The following is a 24,856-nucleotide window of genomic DNA, read 5'->3' on the forward strand; positions in this document are numbered from 1 at the left end:
CTGAATAAAAGAGTCAGAGTACACTGCCAGGTGCAGACTGTCATTTGAAGTAAGAATATTAAGTTCTTCCTGGCTGAAGTGTTTCTGTGCATATTGGGACTTCTTGTTTTCAAAGCATGTAGGAAGTCTAGCATTTAAAAGAAATGGATTCTTCTTAGTAATTAATCATATCATTGATCCTTTAAGTATATGGCCCATTTGCACTGACACAGTCTTGTGACTATTGCATTTAATATGAGTTAGAACATCACACAAATATATTATTCATATTGTAAGCATCAATACAAAATGCAAGTTTTTGAGAGTAGCTATACTCAAGTATTTACTGTTCCTAATTTTAAACACTCTGAACTTCTGATGAACCAAAAATGACCAAGAGGAAATTTTTGGTAATTTTTTTTAAAGAGATAAGTTATCCTTTGATGTTTTAGCACCAAATAAAGTTCTAACAAAATAGCTTAACTTGAATTATTAGCATATATATTACTATCTTTCACCTTCAAGTAATTTCTAATTATTTATCCCAGAATTTTATAGACCAGAATTGAGAGAGAAAATACACTGAGAATGCAGTCAAAAGTAGAAAATGTTTCAAGTTTGACATTTTCAAGAAAAAAAGGCAGACCGTTCCAAAATTCAATATGTGAATAATTGCAATATTTCAGAGACATGTTTCTGTGGCTGTCCTGTTGTCAAAACAAGCTTTCTGAATATTATTCCCTTTTAATCTATGCTGGGAAGGAGCAGGTAAGTGCCCCATATAATCAAGTTTTTTGACTTTTGTAAAAAATAAAAATGAGTGACTTTTTTTGACTACATAAGTTGCTGATGGTGAGCACAGTGCCCGTAGATTGAATTACCTGTGACTTTGACATTTCCCCTTACCTACATAATGCACTTTTTTGCCTATACTGTCAGGATACATTATTTATTAGCTGTGATGACAATGCCAAGACATTTTTATTTCTAACTCTCTCTTCTTCTAAACATATAACAGTAAATTGGGAAAGAATAGTTTTGATGGTTGGTAGTTAAATTGTGAGAATGTATTTATTGTATATACAACAGTTGTATATGCCTTGAGAAAATGTCAGCTATGGGGTTTATAGAACTTTTAATTTCTTTCTAAAAATAGTTTCCTATTTTGATAAAGTTGAAGCAGCTAAAATTTGTTTGAGCTGCCTGTGCATCTTCTCCTTTTCACTCTTGCTTGTTCCCTTTCTTTCTTGAATTTTTTGGTTTTCCTGGTATTCAAAAATAATTTGCTGAATTTTTGGTCCTAACTTGCAGAGTGACTGTGACTGTATTTGTTATGAAATATGACCCTCCATTGTGAGTTTGGAAGTCAATTTCTAACCAGTCATTCATTTTCCTGTGGGTGATTTTTTTCCATGGTTTTGTATTGGGTTTTTTGTTCATGTTTGCCATTATTGAAGAAGACCTGACAAATAACTCTGCAGAAATGCAAATACTATTATGAATGCTGATTCTCATTTAAATGACATTAAGGAATATTTTTCTAAGGCAATGAATGCTTGTCTGTCTTGAAATCCATGAAAAGTTCAACACTGGCTTCAGTGGTAACAGAGTTAGACCAGCACTGACAGTTTTGGAAATCAAACCTGTAATTTCCTGTTTAAGCCATAATCCACCCCTTTGCCATAGTACCCCTTGAACAAAGGTGGTGTTCCCACTATGTTAGGGAAGTCCTTAGCCATGCATAGCAGAAATCTGAATTTATTGTTGGCTGGGTAATTTGCAGCATGGATGTAAGCCTACGTCTGGCAGGGCTGAGAGGTCTGATCCTGCAGTGGGGAGCCCAGCAACACAGCTGCTCCCAGGGTCCCTGGGTCAGTCTTGGTGGCTTTTCAGAATGTCTCACATGAGGTATAAGATACTGCATGGGTGATACTGTTTTGTCTTTGAGGATGAGCAAAATGATGCAGTTTGCTTTCCCACAGAACAAATTCAGAGCAGAGTGGAAAGGCTCAGCTTCTCTGAAGTTGGTGTTTACTCCAGGATCACACTTGTCTGCAGGAATACTGGGTAAACATGATCATCAGTTGAAGGAAATGTAAAGAGTGGAAATATGTTTTACCTCTAATCCTCCTCCTCAATTTTTCTTTAGCTGCCCACACTTTCTTGCCTCAGCTGGTGTTCCTCCTGCTTACTATATCACAAGTTGCAGTAAACAAAGCTATTTTTGTGGTGCAGTGTTAGTCTGCCTACCTTACCCAGTTCCCTGAGTACAAAGGTTACAGAGGATTCTATCTTATTTATCTCCTTTTGGGCCTTTATAGCAAATAAGTTTTCTTAACACTTTCAATTTAATATAAAGGTTAAATTTAATATAGATTACATATATTATATAAATGTAATTATTTTTTCTTTAACTTAGTATAAATTGGAAGCGTTTAAAAAAGATATGTGCATTTATAGGCTCTGGCTATAGTTCAGTATGGGTAACAACTTCCTATATTGTTTGTTGCCAATTTGTCTGTGATTCAGTTCAGCTCATTAGTCTTTGACCTCTCTGGGGATGGATAATAAGGTTATTAATTAGCATTGGCTTTGACGTGTAATTTTTGTGTTGATTCCTCTCCCTGGACAATTCTCAGGAGGAACTGAACAAAGGGCAACAGGCAAATCTCTCACAGGCCAGGCAGCTTTTGCTATAGATGCACAAAGAGCTTTTATTAACTGCACACACTATTGACCTGTTCTGGCTTCCACTGAAGCAGTGGAATTCTGTGGATGTGACACAAAGTCAAAACCCTGTAGCCATCATGGGCAAAATTCCCTTTCACTTCATCTGTGCTCTTTGCTGTGCTCTTCTAGAGCTCAGGCCTGAAAGACAGAAGGCCTAAGACACGAAATTTGTGCAGTGATGCTGTCAGCCTGTTCTTCCTTTCAGCTCTTGTATCCATTGGTAAGCAAACAAACATGATGAAGGGGTTGAGATATTAAGGTACTAAATTTCATGAAAATCAGTAGCCTGGCAGACCATTTACACCTGTAAATTTGGACATGCCCAACAACACTCTGGTCTGCTACAACATGATTTGTTTATAAACTGCCAGAAATATTCTGCTGTCAGTGTGTCAGTTCCCAGCCCTTGCATTTCCCAGTTCATGATGCAGGAGGATGGCTCCTGGCCACACTGAGGCTACTGAAGCAGCCAGTGAGGGACACACCAGGGTATTGCTGTGCTGCAGGAAGGAATGCTGTGGGGAGGGATGTGGGGCACAGCTCTGCAAGGAAGATGGGCTTATTTCTGTGTATGTGAGATGCAGGGGCACAGCAAATTGGGATTTACACCAGCTTGCTAGCACAGCAGTCAGTTTCTTTCCAATCCCACTGGAATACACCCGATTTCTGCAGTTTGATGTAGTCCAGTTATTTCCATTGCACACGGTGCTGTGCCACTGCTAAATGTAATGTTACCTGATGGAGATTTGCATCTTTCCTTGGCTCAGTGTTTCACTTAACAAGCCTTCTCCCCAGTTTCACCAGGAAAAGGGGTAGTGTAGTCCCCTGTGCTCCACGGGGGAAGGTGGCTGGATCCAACCTGTTTCTGTGCAAAATGAGGCAATAGCCATTTTTTCACACTAGTTGTGTGCAAATTTATTTTAACCCTGTTAGTTTTTTTTTTCCTGAAAGTACTTTATTATGGCTACTTAATGAATGTTAAAAGTACCTCTCTATGAAATACACTTCTAAGAGAAACACTGAGTGCTGTTGGTGTTCCTGTAGTACATCTGATGTGATCCTTTAGTGTGTTTTCAACATAGATACTGCCAGCTGAGTTGAGGAAATGAAAGCTAAAATGCATCATTTATCACAGAATAGTTTTCTTAGCAATAACCTAGGACTGTGTTAAACAGGTATTGAGCACAGGGCCTCCCAAGCAAATTGACAGGATCTGTAAATGCCCTTTGCCACCATAGTAGGTCCTCCTTTATGCTAACAAGTAATTTCTCTGATTGTGTGCAAATTTGTAAAATATTATCTTCATAATCCTTCAGCTAGGTTTGGTGATTTGTAATTTCTGCTCTAAGCTCACACTAACCTAGTTAAAGCTCAGCCTGACAGCAGGGATAATAATGGCTGTTAAGCAGGGTGGAATGCTGGGCTGCATCTTAGGATGTTAAGCCTGTTGTTTCATAGATGGCTTAACTTACTAGTTTGCAGAAGTGATAAGGCTGACCTAAATAGCAGAAGCATATTTTGTTTTGACCACCAGCAGGGTTTATTGCAGAACTTCCAGCTATTGTATTAAATTGAATTGCAGGCTGTAGAATATACCTAGAAAAATAAGTATTTTTCTCATGTAACCATTTGTGTTAGTCACTGAACAGGTGTTTAATAATTATGATTGTGTCTCTATATCCACTATAATTTCTATTAATGGAAGACTGGACTACTGTGAAGATATCTGCCTGAGTCTGTAGGCAGAGTCTAATAAGCCAGTAAGTGCTGAAAGGCCCAATCAGATATTTTGTGACACTTAATTAGCACAGCCTATGGTGCAAGTGGCTCAGTGGGAATGGGAATAGCTGTGGTGGTCCCTCTCTGTGAGGACAAGAGGTAAGAGAGCAGTGGTGGCTGAGGCAGGAGAAACTGATTCTCAGCATAGCTCCTGGAAAAAGTCTGGGAACTGCTGGAAGAAATTTTCAAGAAAGGAGATGTGTTTTTCACTGAGAATATGCCTCTTCCCATGATCACGTAAAGTTACAACTCCTTTCTGGAAAGTTTGAAGCACTCTGTTCCAGAACTGGTCTTTTCATGCCATGTGCTTAAGCCTGTTTCAGGAACTGCCAATGGTGTTAATTATGAACTCAAAATACCATGCTGTACAAACATTACAGAGCATAAAGCCTGTGATTGAGATACTTGGTTACCTATTTAAAGCATTTATAGAAAACCTATGATAATAATTATAGAAATATTGAATAAACAGCCAAAAAGATTACATGCTTTACTATATTAGTTCTCTAGCCAGGGTGGGAAAGATCTATATTATCTGAAGGAACCACATTCCCCTGGTAAACCACTTAGCTAACCTGCCATTTAAGACACTGTTTACTGTGGTTTTTTGCAGTTGTTTTAAAGAAGTACAAGGGATAATCTTAAAGATTAAGTACCCAATTATGTTTGTACACAATGATAATACACACAAATAATAACATAAAGTAAACAGAAACCAGCATCTATCAGAAGTGAGGTCCCTTAAGTCCCTTGTATTTATGTATAATCAACTCTCAATTATATGGTCGTGTATGTTTTTCTCCCTCACATTCTTACGATGCCACAGAATTGTACACTGAAATACACTGTTGTTCGCAGCATTCTAGTTGCTGCTATATTTGAAATCTCTGCATTCAATTGAGGATTGTGACATAACACATATGAAAACCTTAATGTACAGATAGCCTTGACTTTGGGATTTTGTAAAGAAGCTCCCTGCTTCAGTAAGTGCTGCATTTCTCTTCCTACTCTTTACTGCAACAAAAGGGTGAAGAAGGATATTTCATAGCACTCATTGTGATATTGGTGTGGACTCTGAGTCAGGGATTGTATGGGCAGCATCAAATAAGAGACAGTCATTGCTAACAGAGTAGTTCCAACATTTAGACCAGTGTTGCAGTTATTTTTACTTTTCCATATTGCTTATAACTTATCCTTTGTAGAAAAAAAAACCCATTAGTAATTGTTCCTTGCTGGTGTGTCAGTCTAGTGGAACTATGAAGAAAAATTGCTCCCTTGCTTGGTTTTCCACTTCCCTGGGTAGAGGCATTGTTGTGCCGTCAATCAACGTTATGTGTAATATTCTGAAAATCACGAGCCAATATTTGATTCCTATCTTGGCTCTGCTCTCATGTCCCATTTTGATGTGGTGCCCAGATTACCTCCATCTTCTGTGTTTGTTAATTTCCAGCCAAATGCAAACTCTGTGCATGGAATCATTGTGGCTCCTCTATGACCCCAAACAACAAAGACTCATCCGACTATGCGGAATTAGATTTAACTTGTCTGTTAGTTCTGACTTAGTTTTGTCTATTTTGTGTGAAGCAGACTGAGGTGACTAATGAGAAATTGTGGGTGTTTTCAGGAACTTTTTTTAGCAGAAGATAGTAACACAAAGGGTACTGTGTAGGTGAGTACTCAAAAGTGTTCGGAGCAAAGCAAGAAAACCATGAAATACAGAGAGGATGAAAGCTGGTTGCACCAAATTGTCCACTCCTGAAAAGGGGTTTTCAGTTGTTTCAACTGGGTATGGGATATGTGCCTGTCTCCAGGGAGGGGTTTATGTGAGCTGTGTGCCTGTAAGTCCCCTGAGGGTTAATGGGTGTGCAATCTGGTTCCATAAACATCCAGGCCTGTCATTCAGCTCTACATCTAGGGAGAGGCACCTGCAGGAATACAAGGTCTCTACTAGCTTCCTGAGGATGTTTCAAATTATTTTACTAGGCAGCAGAATTAAGATCTAGGTCTCTGCTGACAAAAATGGATCACTAGCCACATAGCTTGCTTGTGGACCTTTACATAGGCATGTATTTTAAGATTTTTTAAATGTGAATTGGAATCCCACCCAGACTCAGCTGCCTAAACATAAGCATCCTGTACTAAGTAATGAAAATTAATTTTTTATCCCCACCACCCTCAACAGTAAGTAACTTTGTCTGGGTCAAGAATTTTTCAATGAGTGGCCTGATCAACAGTTGAAATTTGCTGAAGGGTATGAATAAAAATGGCAACTGTGTAAAGTTCATAAAATCTTGCCATTTTTTTCCTTTTTCCTTGTAGGTCAAATCTGTTGTGTAATATTATCTCAGATGACTGATATTCCTGCTAAAAGCCCACTTTAATGAGAGGACTACTCTTTTTTTAAGCATTCCTTTATGTGTGCAGACAACTGGTCATTTGTGATTTTAGACTCCTCACACTGTTTTGTAGGTATAAGAAAAGCAGAACCAGCAAAGCCAGAAAAAATGGTTATGTGAGCATGTATTTAAAGTAAAAGCACATGAAAATTCTATTGGTGTTAGTTGAACTTAAATCCAAAGATTTGCAAGAAGCATAAAATGCTACTTCTGACAATGTTGTGTAATGCCAGAGTAGAACCTGCAATGTTATGCTGTATTAGGATAATTTCTTTGTGTGATGCAAATTTATTATATCACATATTTGTAATGTATGATAGCAGAAGGAAGCTCAGTATAGCCTTTGGCTTTTCTGTTAAGATTTTGTTGTGGCTTCATATAGGACTCTGGCACCTCCTGCATGAAATAAAATGAAATTTAGTAATTTTCTACAGGTATTATCTAAATAATAAAATGGTCATGGTAAAAATGCTTCCCTTCTTACAAATGTTCATTTAGCAATTCTTGAAGCAGAGATTAGATTTTACTTTCTTCCTTTTCTGCACAATATTCACATTATTTTTATGCACCAGGCCATCAATTCACAATCTGTGAATCAGTTATGAGTAATTGTGTTTAGGATTCTCCCTTGAATTTTGATAAAAATATCTCTGAAGTTGAATCTCAGGGTGATTTTTCAGAATGTATTTTAGTTCATCAACAGCATAAACCTTTGTTTCATTCAAAGCTTTGCTTCATCTTCCCCTTTTCTCAAAATGGCTTAATTTTGAACACATGACTGGAGTACAGAACATATTACACACACTCCCAACACTTTGTTTCCACTAACAGATTTTCTCTGTATCACAGCAGTTGAATGAAATATCTTTTGCCTAGTAATAATTCATCAATAGCAAACTTTTCAAAATGACATCCTAGAAGAAATATGCTGAATGAAATTGCCACTAGCAAGTTATGGAGAGTTCTTTTGAGAATGTTAGCTATAGAAAGAGTGAACACTAACCATACCTGGAACTATTGTCTACAGGTAGACAGAGTGCATACAACATGAGTGCAGGCAAAGGCAGAGGATAATTGTAAAAGATGTTTTAGGAAGATAAATTTCAGTCCTGCAGACAAGCCTGTAAAACTAAATACCATATTTGCATGGAAGTCAAGTCCCTGGTGACTCTGGAATGTCTCCTGGTGGGCTGTTACAGCCTGATCATCTCAATGCCATCTCTGAGGCAGATAATATGTCCAGTGCATGAATGAGCAATGTCTTGTTTTTGGGGAGTCCTTGACTTCTTGAAGGGACTGTTGCCAAATGACTTGGTGAAGAACTTGATCCTGCAGGATGCTGAGCACTGCCCTTGGTCCAGCAGAGCAATCAGGTGTGTTCATGCTGTCATCAAAGGCACAGGCAACACTTTCCAATTTTTTTAAAATTCATGCCTTGACATTATTTTTTTTAAAATTTTGCTTAATTTGTGTACACAGGTAAGGACATATAAGGATGTTCTGACCATATTCTTAGTTCACACAAATTACCTTACTTTTCTCACCTTGTTTGTTTGGAGGATCTTTAACAGAGTGATCTACAAAATATTATGTAGACACACAGTAATATTCAGCAAGAAAGAAATTATCCCCTTGTCTGTACAAGAATGTTCTCCTCATGGTGAATTCTAGCAAAAGTTTAAAACCAAGAAAGAAAGCATGCCTAAACTTGAAGACAACAAAAACATTTGATCAGCTTTTGCTGCCCTCCTGCTGGGAAAACTTGATTTTGAGTGTTCAGAATGACCATGATCTCAAATTATCTGACAGAATAAACTCTGTTGTACGGCAGAGTTATCACCTAAAACAAGACTTGAAGATGCAACACCAATTCAAATAATACATTTTTATTTAAAAGCATATTATTGAAGTATTTCACATACTGTTTTGTGGCTCTTGTTGGTGATTAATGGCTGTTTTCAATACATATTTTACTGGTACAATGGCACTGTAACATTATGTTTTAAGGTTGATGGTGTTGTTTTCCTTATTGTTTTGGAGTGGCTTGAATATTTTTAGTTCTTACTGGAAATGCAACAAATACATTTTCTCTTATAACCTTCCAAATATCCCTCTTAGATCAACATAAGCTGTTTAGCTCAAGCAGTAATGTACATTTGCTTGAGCCATTTTGTGTGAAAAATGCATTTTTGAAGTCTTAAAGAATAAGAAGCTCTCCAGCAATCTCTGTCATTTCCCACCCAAATAGGGAAGAGTTTAAAACAATGATTTTGAAGAAATGAATAATGGAAGAAAGTAATTCTGTCTTTATTTTCAGTACTTCAGTAGTCTGAGGTCAAATTTTGCCCACATTGAACACATTGCTGCAGTCAGGAAGCAAAAACATGCTCCTCAAATTCAGCCAGCACCTGTCAGTATTTGTGCAAAGGATTATAACTGATATGAACAAATTGCTTTGCAGAACCAACTTACACATTTAAAGAGCAGTGTCCTAAACATCCTAAAATACAAATAATAAAAAGTAGGAACACCCCCAATCAGTATCACAGACACTTTGGCAATGCAGTGAAGATGTCAGGGCCATAATTTGAACGATGGCTTTAACACACAAATAGAGAGAGAGAGTATGTATGGTAAGTTAAGCTGCATAAAGCCTTTCTTCTAAATCCAGATGTAGGCATTAACTCGCATATTTGAGATGGCATGCTTATTTGCTAAGTGCAAAGATGGCTAGAAAAAGGCTTTCCTGACTGATGATAAAAGCTGGAGTACTCTTTAATTTTGGTTACTGCCAAGCTTATTTCAACAACCACAATAGTTATTTGGCTTCGTACCAGAAAGTGGCAATACAGTACTTACTTGTCTGTGGATCAAAATTAGATGAAAAATTGCTGTTTCTCATCTCCAAAGCTATTTGCCACACATTTTATAGGCCTCAAGATGCCTTTTGTAATATGTGATAACAGAGCCAACTGAAGCATCTGCCTGGGAAGAGATTACTTTAATTATGGACTCAATGTCCTATTTTCTGCAAGTGTTCCCCAGAGAATTTCTTACTGCTGGATGAGAGGTGTTATGATGCACATTAAAACCTACAAGTCAAACAAAAGAGGTTGTAAAAGTGAGACAAGGACACCCATAGAGACCCCAGTCTTGTATTCAGTGGCTAAAAAAAATAACCCTGAATTGTGATGATAACTTTTTAATTAATCTAATACCTGTTAAAATAAATTTCCAAAATATATGTCTGTAAAAAAAGAATGATAGAAAAGCTTACCATTTTTTTCCTTATCCTATTATGTTTTGTAAAATTGATTGATCTGTAGAAGTCTTTAAAATGTTCATATTTTCCTTTCCATTTTTTCAGTACAGTAGTTACTAATGATGCAGTGTGAAAAATGCAGCAAGGAGGTTTCTTGCTAGCTTCTATTTTTGTTGCACGCGAAGTTTCTTGTCATTAAGAATTCATTTGCCTTCTGCTGTAGTATCATTGATCACAATTAACTCACTTGATATTAAAGTGGATGTGCTGTATGCTCCTATAGAAATTCTGGGTAAATCACCATTGATTTAGCACAGCTTAATGGATACTTAAAATATTTGTCATTCTCTCCTCATCAATTAGAAGAACGCCTAGAAATCTTCATTAGCAGCTGCTGCAATGATGAGCTGAAAGTTTTTCTTTACACAAAATATCATGGAAGAGCTGTAAAGATGGCTTGAAGATGCTGTGACAGCATGTGAAGTACTGGGAAACATCCTTAGAATTTGAAAAATTGCCAAAATTAAAAGGGAAAATGACATCTCTGGAAGATACTGAACTTTAAAAACAAAACAACAATAACAACAAACCAAATATGCCAAAAACTATTTGAAGTTTATTTAAAACAGAGGGCCATATCTTCCTCTTTGATTTTGTACAATTATTAGAAAGGCTTATTCTCATAAAGCATTAGAGTGAAAGCAGTGGTAATCCTTTATAATATCAACTGACATTAGGGATTTTGCAGTTTGCTAATTTTATAGTAACTATGTCTTCAGTGAAGCAGAACCAAGTCTGAAAAGAATGTTAAATGGTCAGTACTTCCCTGGTCTGGGGGAAGGTAGTATGGAGATTTCATAGCACAGCAAATGAAAACAATTAGCTACCCCTGCAGCATCCAGCCCCAGGAGGAGCTTGTCAGGTGGTGGTCATCACATGTGTGTCTTCTTCATGTCTTCCAACAACATTTCAGGTGCTTGCAGAATGCGTGCTCCAAGCTTGGTCTCTGCTGCTGTATAGGCTAAGTTTATAAACCCAGTCACAGCATGACTTGCTGGTGACTGTGGCTCAGAGATACCTGACCCTCATCTGCAGGGTTGAATTTGTGTTTGGAAGTGCTGGCACCTGTTCTGTCTGGGCTGTAGGTATGCTCATGATGTAAGCTTTGGGAAGTGGATAGAAAAAGCTGAAATACTGTAGGTAGCTTTGCCTGTAGCCATTCTGGGTTAGGAGGAGAGGGAGCTCAGCTCTCTGCTGTGTACGATATGGTAGGACACAGAGACACATGGCCTCTGGCCCATGGAAGGATTAAGGATTAAATATTTGATCCCTTTTCTATTTTCTAGTTGTTGAGGGGTTACTTTCTGGCTTCCTCTGGCTGTAAGAAGTTATGCAGTGCCAGGGTTAAATGAAAGGTTTTAGCTCTGCACAAATGGGGAAAGCCCTGTTCTGTGAGAGGAGATCCTTGGACCAGCCCTGGACCAAGCTGGGAACGGAGTCAATATCAGCTGTTTCCAGGCTCAACGCTTTGCCTTTTGGTTTATTGCTGACAGGATGAAGAAGAGGGTCATGAATATACATGGCTTAATGAAGTGACTGAGGCCACTTTTCCTTGATTCAGGACACACAAACATGTGGGATCACAGCTGGTCAGTTACTGGTGTCCCTTCTGAGATTTTGGGAGAGACCCTCTCTCCCTTCATCAGCAGTGAAAACTACATGTGCCTGGATCCCTGTGCCTGGGAAACTTCCAGTGAGGCACCCATGTGCATCTGGAGCTGGACTTCCTCAGTTGCTGTCCCAGGCTCATGTGCCCTGCATACCACCAGATCTCCTTGGGGCACTTGAATCTTGCTGAAAGTCATGTGAAATTTCAACTGTGATTTCTAAAAGGGCAGACATTTCAGCTGTGATGCTTTACCTTGCCAGAAGCCATGAAATCTGTTCGGATATTTTCCTGCTTGCCAGGGAGAGCTGACCTTTCCTTCGGGTGAAGTGTCCAGCTTTGGAACTACTGTTCCTTTGCTCTTGGAGCTGGCACTGTTTAGTGGGTCTCCAGTGTTCTTAGCCAGAACTTTGTGTTTTAAATAGTATGGGCAATTAGGTCATCTAATTATTTATGTGAAAATTGTTTTCTTTTTTGTTTCAAAAAACATTCCAAAAGGCCGGAGCTCTGCTGTTACATAACATGACAAAATATAATTTCTTAAGAATGGTGAGTCTCCCAGCAGCTTTGAGCACTGGGTTTCTTATTCTGTGGAGCTTTTAACTTCTTAGAGAACTTTTTTTTCTGATTGTTCTCAGCATCAAGAGTCCCAGAGTCAGGCAAGTAAAGGGTTGGAAAAGACAACTCTCTGTTTGAGTTGTTCCTTCTACTGTCAGCTGATGTCTGTAGCTCATGTCTCTCTCTTGTTTAACCTGGCTGTGGCTGTAGCTGCTGGCAGATCTCTGCCCATCTGGGTTGGAGGCAACAACTGCACTGTGGTGGCTCCTGACTCTTCCACCATTAGAGATCTGCATCTTGGATTCCATGCGAAGGGGAGCACACGGTGCTCCAATCCTCCTCTCTCTTTCAAAGCCACATGAGGCACCCCTTGACTGGAAACCACTAGTTTATCACTGTGAGCCATTGTCCATGCTGATGGATGAGGAATATCAGCTTTACTTCTCATGGGGGGAGAGCAAACAGATCTAGGATCCATGATGACACTGTCTTTGTTCTGAAGTACACCAAGAATACATCATATTTCATCTAGCCTCTGCAAGGATTTCCGTGTCTTTTATTAGGGAATATGAAATGTGGTCTCACAAATATTTCTCCTTGTTGGCATTTTCTCTAACATAACAGTTCATCTTTTTTTTTGTTGTTTTTCCAACCCCTCTCCAATATTGCACAGAACATCCATGTCAAGTGTTTTCTCCTTCTTATGAGGTCCACTCTTAGGTCTCCTGTGGCAGCAACATGCCTATCAATAATGAAAAATTTCATAATCCTGGCAGAGCACTATGGTCTCCATGAGTCACACTTCAGAAAAGTGAAAATAATTTAATTTTAAATTTCTAAAAATTATTTAATTCTTCATTATTAGTATTAGTACACTTGTCTGTGCCTTTAAAGACAACCATTGTGACACTGAAATCATATCTAAATCTAACTTTGCATTGCCATATGGCACAACCTGTAGACACTAAGACTCTGGGAATTCATGTATTAGGTTGCCAGACTGATGCAGTGGATAAGTAGATTGTCATAAAAGTAATTAGTTTCAGTGTATGTGGATTGCACTTGGCCTTTTTTGTTGTTAAGCTTTTAAGGATTGATCTTTTAATGCTTTGCTTTGATACAAAAACAAAGGATCTCCCAGGAGGACAATTTGCAGTTAAAATTTTTTACTACGTGTTTGCTGAATGAAATAAAAATAAAATAGATCTCATTCTTGCTAATGTTTAGGATATGTCAGGAATGTTTACTTGTATTTGTAAGGATATTTCTGTTGTTGATTTTTAACCCACCAGGATCTAACTAATAGATGGGTTTGCTGGTTGTGACTCTGTTCAGAGCTCTGAACTGTGGATTAGGAACGGAAATAAAAAACAAATTAAAAAGTCATAAGCAAGTACTTCTGAGGTTGGCTGCTGATGTGCAATGTGATGTGGATGACTACTGGATGCCTATTACAGTGGTCAGTAAGAGCAGCCATGTTGCAGTAGTTTATTTGGTAATGGTAATTAACTTGCATCAGCAACTCACCGCTCTTGGTGCCGATCTATCCCACAGGTGGTCAGGCTGGATTTCAAGGCTGGGTTTCTGTCTCACTTTTGGCAGCAGGGATTTTCTATTGCAGAATATGACTTGGAATGTGAATTCCCAGCTGGAGCTACCAGGGAGTACCAAAGCCAGGGCAGAGCAGTTAATGGTCCCTTTGACCTGGGAGCCCTGGATCTCCAAAGGCTGTAGCACACCTTGGGGCTCTCAGCTGCCTGGAGCTTTGTGTGTGAAGCTGGGAGGTTCAGGAGCACTGAACACCCAGTGACAGAGAGAAAGGGAGGGATACAAACCTCAGCCAAAATGGAGATATTAGCCAAGTTTATTAAGTTTTCATGAGTTTAATTAGATTTCCAGACAGTAACAAAATTATAGAGTAAGTGAAGCTCAGTGTTCACAAGTGCTGGAAGCTTTGCAGTGCTCTGTTCAGCAGTGCTTTAATAGTGTCTTTAAATTTGCAAGTTATGTTTGAAAAATTAATAAATAGAATTTTAATAAACCCTCTTTTTTTTTTTTTTTTTTGCTATAAATTGGCAAAATCAAGTCATTGGATCTCATTCAGTCTGTGAAAGTGTGAGCACTGAATACATTTCATGGTTGATTTATGAGCTCCTTGAAAATATGGTTTATAATGAAATTCCGACAGGCCCTTAACAAAATTAGCATAACAAATAGCAATGTAATAATACCTTTCATGTCTGTGCATTCCTGCAGATTCACTGTCAGTGAGCACTTGCCAAAGACCAGAGCACTTCCAGCCAGGGCTGGGCAGCACACCCAGACAATGCACCCCAGAAAGCTGACTGCCTGCTGTAAGGATTTGGAGTTAGGGATTCAGAGAATCTGCATGGGCAAAGTTAAATCAGCAGTAATTCTAGCAAAATAATATCAAATTAAGAATAGCTGTCTTCAGCTACAGAGTTATTGCTGTTATTGCTAGTTGCTTAGTTATTACTAAGGCAAAACATAAGAAGTGTAACTTTCACTTCTGGCAGTACTTAATTTCAGGATTTTGTGAGAATTGGGAAATACAGCTGAGATGGTAGCTAGAAGACCAGTAATGGCTTGGGCTGTCATTGTCCATATAGAAAGTCTGTATTTATACTTTAGAACTTTATTTTGATGAATTTTACAGTTGAGCCTGTCTCTGAGGACTGGTATCCTGGTGCTTTGCCTGTGTCTAGTGTCTGCAATATATGAGTTTCTGCCAGCCTGTGTCTTATGTTTGCAATATATGAGTTTTTCTTAATGTGCTTCTTTGGAACTTTTTTTTTTTTAATAGGTTTTTTAAAACTGGGCCAAAGCTGGATAACTGGGTCAGAGTCAGTATATTTTTATGCAGAAGGGTCTGGGCTATGGGCATCTCAGATTTTATGTCCATAACACAAGTGGTTTGCCACTTGGAATTTCGAGGGCATTATACTGACCTCAATCTGCTCATGCAATCACCAAAACAATTTAAAGAGCAAAAGTACTATGCAGCTGTTAGTATGCAAAGGGATGTTGGAGGCTGCTGAAATACAAAGCAAGAGAAAGACAGCGAGTAGCATAATCTTTGGTCTCCCAGCAACTGATGCACAGTTATGGATAGATGAAGCTAAATTTTAGCATTGAGGTTCACATACGCAGAGTATAATTACATTTGTATTCTAAAAATGTCGTTAAAGCAATGTTAGACTCAGTGGTTTCTTTTCAAAGGAAAAGTTAAAATGGGAGATATAATTCCTGATGAGATAGTTAGAAAGAACTGTTTACTGTGTTTCTCATTGGTATATTATTTTGGGAAATACAGAAAAGGGTGGGGACAAAAAAATGCAGCCTGGGAAATGGAAAGGAGCAGTGAGCTTTTGGTGAGACAGCAAAGCTCATAGCGGGGCAGGTTAAGTCAAGCCTGGGAAGACTTGGTGCAGAAAGTCAGCACCTTGCCTGCAGTAATTTGGGAAAAGTAAAATCCCTTGAGTGACAATTTTTTTATTCATACAGAGCTGTTTTGTTTAGTTTTAGTGGCATGTCTGTGCCTGTGGCAGTCCTCAAATTTCCACTATCAAAATGTCAGGTTAGGAGGTGACTCAGTACTGGAGATTACTGTTTACTGGGGAGAGGAGCAGAGATAGAGGAGCCAAAACAGTTTGGAGAAACCCAAACTGAGGCTTGACATTGTCATAATACTTCAAGCAGTTTTATTTCTTTTACTTAAACACTGCTGGGTAACTAAGGTAAAAAGGGATCATGAAAAGGTTTTATCTTCATTTATAAGGTTTTATCTTCATTTATATAAATCTGGACAGTATCCATCTCCTGCACTCAGCCTCAACCTTCAGCTTTCACACTGTCATTTTTAATAGGAGAATTTGCCCTTTTTCTTAATAGATTAATGGAGGAATAAAACAGCCACCCAAAATTCAGTGGAATACAAATTATCAGCCTACTTTTTTCCCCTGCTTTTTGACTAGCCCAGCTGAGTGTCCTGAATGATTTGGGCTTCAGTCAGCATGGTGAGTGCATGATCCATTAACCAGATTTCTTAGGTTTACAGTCTAACTCTTTTTAGCACAATTACTTTTTTCTTATTTTGTCCCTTGTACCCTTAGCAGATTCAACAAGGAGGGAGAGAGATTATTCCCAGGGAATCAAACTACTTCTTTTATGGTTGTTACATTCATGGCATTGCTCATGACAAGAGGGTCATAATCCAGCTCTACAGTTGCTACCTCATGAATTGTAGACCATAGGAATTTGGACCTCTAAAGGATTTGGGCCTCTAAAGCTTTTAACCAGTAAATATAATTGGAGGTTGCTTTAACATGTCTTAGACACAGACATAAAGATACTCAGCTCATGCTGAGTAATTGCAGAAAAACCAACACTTGAAATACAATTTCCTCAAATACTACAAAGTAGACCGTAAAGAAACAAATTATCTGGTTTCTCTGCCAAAGACTCTCAACCATAACAACTCTTAACAGTTATCAGCATCAGATGATGTGTAAATTAATAATTCATAGCCCTCCAATTTCAATTTTCTCAAGGAAAATGTTTCCTAATCTCAGACCAGATTATGCTGTTTTAAGTCCCAGGCACAGGATGGTGTTGTGTGGGTAGTGTGAGTATTGGTGTACACACAGGACATGAGAGCCTCCCATGTGATATGGTGCTGGTAACTCACAGTGTAAGGACCCCCAGGTCCTGGGGCTTCATATTCAGCTGAAGAGCTGCAGCAGCACTAGGATTTATTGGGAGAGTTGTCTGTGCAGTCGGGAGCTTGAGAATCACATAGGCAAAATGCAGGTGCTGGAAGTGGTTTGAGACATTGGGTTCTTGAAGTGCCTTGAGGGTGACTTACCTGCTGCGTTGTTTTTGCAATCTGTGTCTTGTTTTAAAGAAAGGAGGTCTAATCCAAACCCACTCAATTTGAAGTCTGATATGTATGTAGTGATTTGATAAAATTTCTTGGTCAGAAGTTTCACATTTTTATTAGAAATGGCAGGTATTTATAATTTGCTGCACAAGTAGTTTTCATGTTTTAGCATAATTTAGAGTGAATTAATGGCTTGTTGTTTATTGCCTAATGCTCTGTAGGAGTGATTTATAAAGCCATACTCTGCACTGCTTGTTACTTTGTATTCTCTGCATTAGGTGTATCATCAATATCATTAAATGAATTCACAGTGACATTGCTCTGGAACTATGGGTTTTGATACAAGGGTAACAGAACATAAATCAAGAATTATGTTTAATTCATAAGAGGCACCAGTCTCTCATTTAAGTGTAGGCTGGGCTAGATGGTGTCAAAAATATGCTTTACAATACCTCTTCTGATTGCATTTCAGACCCTCTCTATATACCCTTATGCTCTCTGTGAGAATAATAGATAGCAATACAGTGCAGTTTGTCAAGTGAATAGCATTTCTGGTTTTATATATTTGGGTGCAAATGCTATCATTATTTTTACCACAAGCCAAAAAGGAATATATTTACATGTATATAGTTAAAACTATTGTTAAGGGAATCTATAAATTTAAAGACAAACCTTGCCTATTCTCTGCAATAAATACAATTGTTAATGATATAAATTACACTTTAAAAATCCAATATTTTGTAGTAGTTCTAACTGTTCTTTTTTACTTCTAAGCAGAAATATAAATAAACTTTTATTTTAGTCTTTCTTTTCCTAACTCTTTCCTCTTGACTTAGTACATTAAAATCCAGAGCATTGAAAAACCTGTCAGAATATTTAACTAGTATCTGTTTACTTTTGTATGCATTTTATAAAAATATTTCTTTTCCCTTTGGCTTTTGTAAAAAAATTATTCTTACGAACCCTAAATTTAGGATTGGCACTGACTTGAAAATGCACTTTCACCTCACTATTACTCCAAGTGCATATGAACTCTTGACAGTATCATTCACATATAATGGCAATTTTGAAGCAAGAAGCTTAGGATGCAGTTTATTGGAAGTGTTAATTATGCAGGAGCTAGAGCTGTCATTTGCTAGAAGTTTTCCCATCACTTTGCTGCAAGAAGCAGGACATGTTCTCTTTGACACTTGGAGTTAACAAAATAGTCATCATGTATTTCAAATGGCTGGAAGGAATTACATTCATGGGAGAATACTACTGTTTACACATAAATCAAAACTAGAAAAAAATGTTTCGTGAAAATGAAGGAATTCTTTTTGTTCAGTATTTTAAACATTTGTTCTCAGTGGAAACAAAGGACAGTAGAACAAATAACATATCTCTGGAGAAGGAGAGAAATCAGACTTCAGGGTCTTTTGGTCCCAGCTTTCATGCCATATCCTGTGTATGCCCTTTCATTAGTACTTTCTAACATTTGTTAGAACAAGAGAAAAAAAGAACTGAGAACAAGAGAAAAAAATAAATTTAAATATATGGTGAAGTTTTTTACTTCAGCTTTTTACAAAGCTGGAAGAGATTGTTGGGATTTTTTTTTTAATTTTCACTTAAAAATAAGTTGGAATGGATAATTCTACTCAGTTTGTAAACAAAACTTAGATACTCTTCTATAAAAAAAGGCATCTATTTGTGAAAATTAGAAATTCTCATTAGTGTTTTACCCAAATCTTCCAAAAATGCTTCATCCTGCCAGCTGACATCAAGCAGCCTTCCTGCCCATTGTTGTGTTGGGTGATGTTAAGGTGAGTTTTGGGAAGGTGTGTGGGTCCTGAGGGATCCCTTGATCCCGGGAGCTCATGGCCCAGAGATTTCCAGGTCTTCCCTCCAGCGCATGGGGCACCTCTCCCACCTCTGCTGGCAGCCATGCCCAAACTTCAGCAGGGTAGTTTGGAACACCTTCTGCTCAGTTTTGCAAAGAAAATGGAGACCTGGTTGGTTATGGCATCCTTAGGCTGGGCAAAAGGGGGCTCAGCCCAGAGCTGTCATGTCCCTACTTAATGTCATTAATGTGCTCAAGATCACCGAGCTCGTTCAGGATCAGAGGTTAATGGTGCAAGAATTAACTGCAAGCTCATTTCATTTCAGTGCTTCTGAAATAACAGTGACTGGGGTGATTTTTCTTCATTATGCTGTGTGTCCTTTGGTTAGGAGGGTGCTGTTCTAAAATGAGTAACTGCTGTACATGGTGACACAGTACAGTCCCATTTCCTGGGCAACTGTCCAGTTTCCAAACAGTCACTGATATTAAAATCTTCTGTCACCAGCATTAAAAGGTGCCTGTGTCAGTTAAAAACAGAATGACAAAACATGCAAGGAAATTCAATTTAATGTAGCATAGGATGTATTTCTGGAGGGGAAATGCTGCTTGTCCATCCCTCTTCTCCTTGCATTAATTATTTCTGAACTTGTAGGTCCATTCCAATGAAAGCTGACAACAACTTAGGTGTCTTTAATAATATTATCTTGGATGTCTGAATATAGAAGACCATACTGGGAAGGATTATTACGTACAAATGGAGAAGAATTTGAGGAAGCTCAGGCTTGGCAAGGAGCCCCAGCTGAGTGTGTGTTTTAGCAAACTCCTCCTCAGCCAGGAGGGGATGGAGTTGGGAGACCAAGAGAAAGATGGTACCAGTGTTGCTGCGAGTGATGAACTTTCTGTGGCTTAGAAATCACTTCTCCTTCCTTCAGGTGTGGAATGACTGTGCACACACTCCTGCTGCATGGAGGGGCACAGGAAAATACACAAAGTTAATCCAGTAAGTAAATACACAAAGAAAATACACAAAGTTAAACCACAATAACCAAATAAACCCATACCTGTCATGAAGTCATGAAGCAGCATCATTCAGCATACCTGACACCAGGAATGCAGACACAGATTCCTGAGTTCAGGAATGCAAGGCTTTAAACAGGATACTTTTGAAGTATGTCCCCAGAAATTAAAATGGCTTTTTCAAATTTATTTTGATACAAGTTTCATAAGTGTTAATTGGTATGTTTTTTCAAACCATACGTAGTATTTTAGAGACTATTAAGAAATGTAGGCGTGGTTCATTTAAAATCCCATTCAACAGGACAATTCTTAGCATTTGAAAAGCAAAGATTTTCTGAAATTTAATGTAATTTATTGTGCATAATGAAGCAGATGAAATAGCCTGGGGAAAAAAAAAAAGTAGCAGTGTCATTCTTGCTTCCTAAAACCAACAGGTCAAAGTTCTGTACTGTGTTCCTATTGTAAACTCCTCAAAAGACCAAGTGTCAGCATGAGAAATATTGAAGAACAATTTTCCACAACACTACTGACAGCTGCAAAAAAGGAAGGTATTTCCCTGCAGCAAGACAACATGTAAATTTTTCTGGTAAGCATAGATCAAAAGATTTGTGAATGGAAACTCAGAAAAGATTCTTGGTTTGGTTTACTAAAAGTATCTAAAATAATGTTTATAATGTTTCCTGTAGCTCTTAGTTTAGGAATTATGAAGTCAATAATACAGCCAGAACAATGGTCCGGTGGAATACATATTGAAAGATAGAAGTAAATAGACCATTTGAAATTCTTAAGCTAAAAGGTACATGTTCACATGTCTCCACTGAGTATTATTAAAACATAAACCCAAGTCTTTCGTTTAAATGCAAGGAATTGGCCTCAGGTCAATAAAATTTTAAAAATGTATAATTTTTTTTAAAAGGGCAGCAATATCATGCAAAGAATCCAAAGTTTCTGTGATCTGTTTGATTGAGGGATCCTCAGAGATGGAAGCACCTGGAAGCTAAAAGTCACCAGCTGTATTTTAAAATATTTTATTTGTTGATTGCAATATACTGTTTTTAACAGTCTTTGTACAGGAATAACGTAGAGTTATCTTTGCCAGTGGATGAAGTCTGCCTGTTTTCCTTGCATGTGCCAAGCAAGTGGTACAGCATAGTTAGTGCTGCTATTTTTACAGCGTTGTTTTGGACGCTGTTCTCAAATACATCTTATTTTCTTCTGATTTTATAGTTGTATTCCTGTCATCCACACACCTTTACCAGCTAACAGTTTACTGCTAGTTGTTCCATCCCTCTGATGGGTCTTGCTTCAATTCTTTTGACTCACTACCACATCCATCCCATTCACAGCAACAAGGCTTTCTAGCTTATGTTGTATTGTTTTTCCATTGTAGTTTTTCAAGATTTCAGCCATTCCCTGTGCAGACATGGGATTTTTTTTTTCCTGAGATTGCAGATTCCTGATGATTATTCAAAACATGAAATTGCTAATTACACTTGTAATGCCTTTCTGTAACTTTCAATGAAATCTAGTATCTGTTATGAATCCATCCTTATTGTGGTCAGTTTTACTTGAAATGCACTGGGGAGATTTATGTCATGTATGGGATGTCACTGCATCCCATTCCAGGGTACTCTGTCTGGAGCCAATATTTTGGATATTTTTGACAAAGAGAGTACTCAGAAAACCAAGGTTTTAGAAAACCTGTTCAATTTACCCTGACACTTGTGAATTTATTCCAGGCAGCTCATGGGAAGTGTCCCTTCCATAAGGGTGGAGGGAAATGGACTAAATGCACCAGTGGGCCTACTACCCAAAGTTGAAGAGGAGAGATTTGCAAGAGCAAACCCATATTTTTTGGTTTTGTTTATTTGGTACAGTATTTTCACAAAATCTTTAAAACTGTATCACTCTGAATACTCCATTAGAATATCAGTTTTAAGAAGAGATCCTCTTTTATCGTAAAGTATTAGCTTGAGTTTGATGTTTTATTAATCAACCATAAACTTCTTAGCTACACAAATTACAGATGAATTTCTCTAATTTCCAGCACCACTCTGTTGTGTACAGCAGCAGATGTGCAAGTCTCCAATGAATGCCTTCATCTGTAGTACTTGGAATTTGGGATTCCAGACAAGGGAATTTGAGCTCCCAAGCAATATATCATGTAAAAAGCAATAATTATTTGTGTGCATTTGAAAAGTTCACCTTCCTGGCAACTTTGCTGAACTGAATTCCCAGTGTATTCATTGTGATAGGAAACTGTCATTAGCAAATGAATGAAGAGTTGAAGCCTGGTTGTGTTTCACCCAGTATGGCCATTTCTTTGTTCACCAGGGGCAGAGGGAATCCAGTGCTGGTGCTAAAGAATCTCAGAGCATCAACAGGATATTTCCCTACAAAGATTCATTCTGGTGTTTGGCTCATTCTGCCAGAGTCTTCTAAAAACAAATCTGTGCTCAGGAAAAATTAGTAATAAAAAGCAAGAGCAACCATCTATCCTGGCAGTACTTACATTGTTCCTTAGATTCTCTGTTACTCTGGTTTCTTTCAAGGCTAGGGTTATAAATCTCTTCATTATTACTTTACTCTAAGAGAAAGGTTTTAGACTTCAATGTCTTTTTTAATAATGGGTTTAAAGAATTATTTTCCACAGTGTATCTAAAGGAGACATTATAGCAGTGTAGCTTAGCAGGTAATTTGTTTCTGAGTAAGACAAATCATGGATTGTTTCCTAGTGAGAAACATGGATTCAAACTTATTATTTTGGAACAGTATATTATATGGGAGGCTGCTGTCCAAATGATTTGTAAGTTCAGTGTATTTATGCCTGTGTCAAGTGACTGACCAATTGAAGGTGAAGCTCAGATTTTGTTAAATGCAATTTTGATAATCCTATTATTATTTTATTATGCAAAAGCATTCACAAATACCAGAACTGGGAGCCTTGATGTGCTGCTAGGCTATGTGATAGAAGGTGTAGCAGAGCTGTTTGTGTTTTATTAGTGTAGTTGACCCTGCTTTGGCCAGGAGGTCAGTCTGGAGACCTCCCAAGGTCCCTTCCAGGCTGGATTTTCTTATGATACTCTCTGGGCTGTGACAGTGAGGGGGAGGCCATGGTTTCCTGGATGGATGAAGTAAAAACTGCAAATAACTCAGAAGCAGCTGAATGAAACCATTCTGGAGTTGGCAGCAGGGGCAGAGGGTGTGTCCTGACCCTGGCTGTGGCTCATAGAGCTCCCACCCACAGCACCAAGGGGTGCTGAGCTATTGCAACACCCTGCAAGGGGAGCTCAGGGGCTCTGCTCAGCCCTAAGAGCTGCTAAAAGCTGCTGGTTTGGAAAGCAGGGCTGGAGGAATGGACTTGTTGTGGAAGGACACAGAGAGCAGATTAAATTTTAAATTAGATCTCTCTGGTTGGGGTGGGAAAGGCTAGATGTGATTTAGGCATCCACATGTCTGATGGTCTCTTTATCCCAATCCTAAACCAGCCCTCTAATGGGCATCTCTGAAAAAAGTCTGTGTTGAGGAAAGGCCAAACTATACTGTGAGCAGCAGGGTCCATGAATCCCAGTTTCCTATGTCTTTGACTGTAAACCCCAATAGCACCCCCACCACAGCACTTCCAGGGCCCTCACACTACACCTCAATCTTGCCTTCAACACCTCTAACGTCCCCAAATAACCTTCTACCCTTCTCTAGTACAACCAGCTCCTGCCACGGCTCCACACCATCATCTCTCCAGTTTATGCTGTGTACATGATGCCATTCCACCTGCTCCTTTTGTCTGGAGTTCTGTGATACTTCACAGATTTTTCTTTTTTTTTTTTTTTCAGTAGCTGATGGAATTAATTATTATCCTAAGGCAGTATTTCACCTGCCTATTTCTGTTTGTAAGCTAGGATGGTCTTCAGAGATATATGCTTTCTTCCCACTCATAAATCTGGATGAAAATTAAAAACCATGCAGGAGAAATAACTGTCCTTTTATGATTAGTGACCCTGCATTTTTTTTTTCTTCGGAGGTTCACCATTTTCACAGCAAGAATAACAATTCTTCACTAACAACTGTATCAGGTTCCCTCTCAGTTTGATTTTGATCAGTCTGTGAAAGATTACCATGTTTCATTTGTTTTTCAGTCCTCTGAAAACATTTAGGTTGGTGGGAAGACTGCAAAGAAACATTAGACAAGGAGTGTAATATTTCAGATTTTGGTGAAGCTTTAGGAAGGGAAACCTGCCCCTTGTGCTGTGGGGTGCAGTCTGTGGTTTGATCTTTGCTGTATTATTTTTCTAGCATTAGGCTAAAGAGGCAGGTTTTATCCTTCCCTTGTGAGCTGACTCACACTCTGTGCATGCACCAGTTACATATCTGTAATTAATGCTGAAATTTGTTGGTTTTAAAAAGGGAATTAATTTGGCTATTGAAGATCTCTTTGTGGGGGTTGTAAAGCAAATACAGGGGATAAGGTTCCAGATTTTTATGTAGTCCAGCTCATCCACAGCTAGTGGCAATGTTCTTTGGGAGCAGTGGGCAGCTAAATCAGGATAGAGCAGACTGGAGAAACCTTAACTAGGAAATGGATAGTGAGTACAGATGGCATGAGAGCAGTGAAATGAAAAGCTGGCGTTAATATCATCCTTTTCCCCATTATTTAGGATTTTTTAGAACTAATGTTGTTTTCATCCCAGTATCTCATATGCTATATCATATTTTTCTTTTTAATTTTAAATGTTTTTAAGTTTTCACTGTG

General features: G+C 38.3%; 1 protein-coding gene across 2 annotated transcripts in view; it reads left to right on the forward strand.

The window, feature by feature from the left end:
* RELN (reelin) overlaps window positions 1–24,856 on the forward strand; it is a 282,225-nt gene that overhangs the window by 82,572 nt on the left and 174,797 nt on the right. The window lies entirely within an intron of this gene.

Source organism: Haemorhous mexicanus, chromosome 5 (assembly GCF_027477595.1).
Source record: "Haemorhous mexicanus isolate bHaeMex1 chromosome 5, bHaeMex1.pri, whole genome shotgun sequence".
Lineage (NCBI taxonomy): Eukaryota > Metazoa > Chordata > Aves > Passeriformes > Fringillidae > Haemorhous > Haemorhous mexicanus.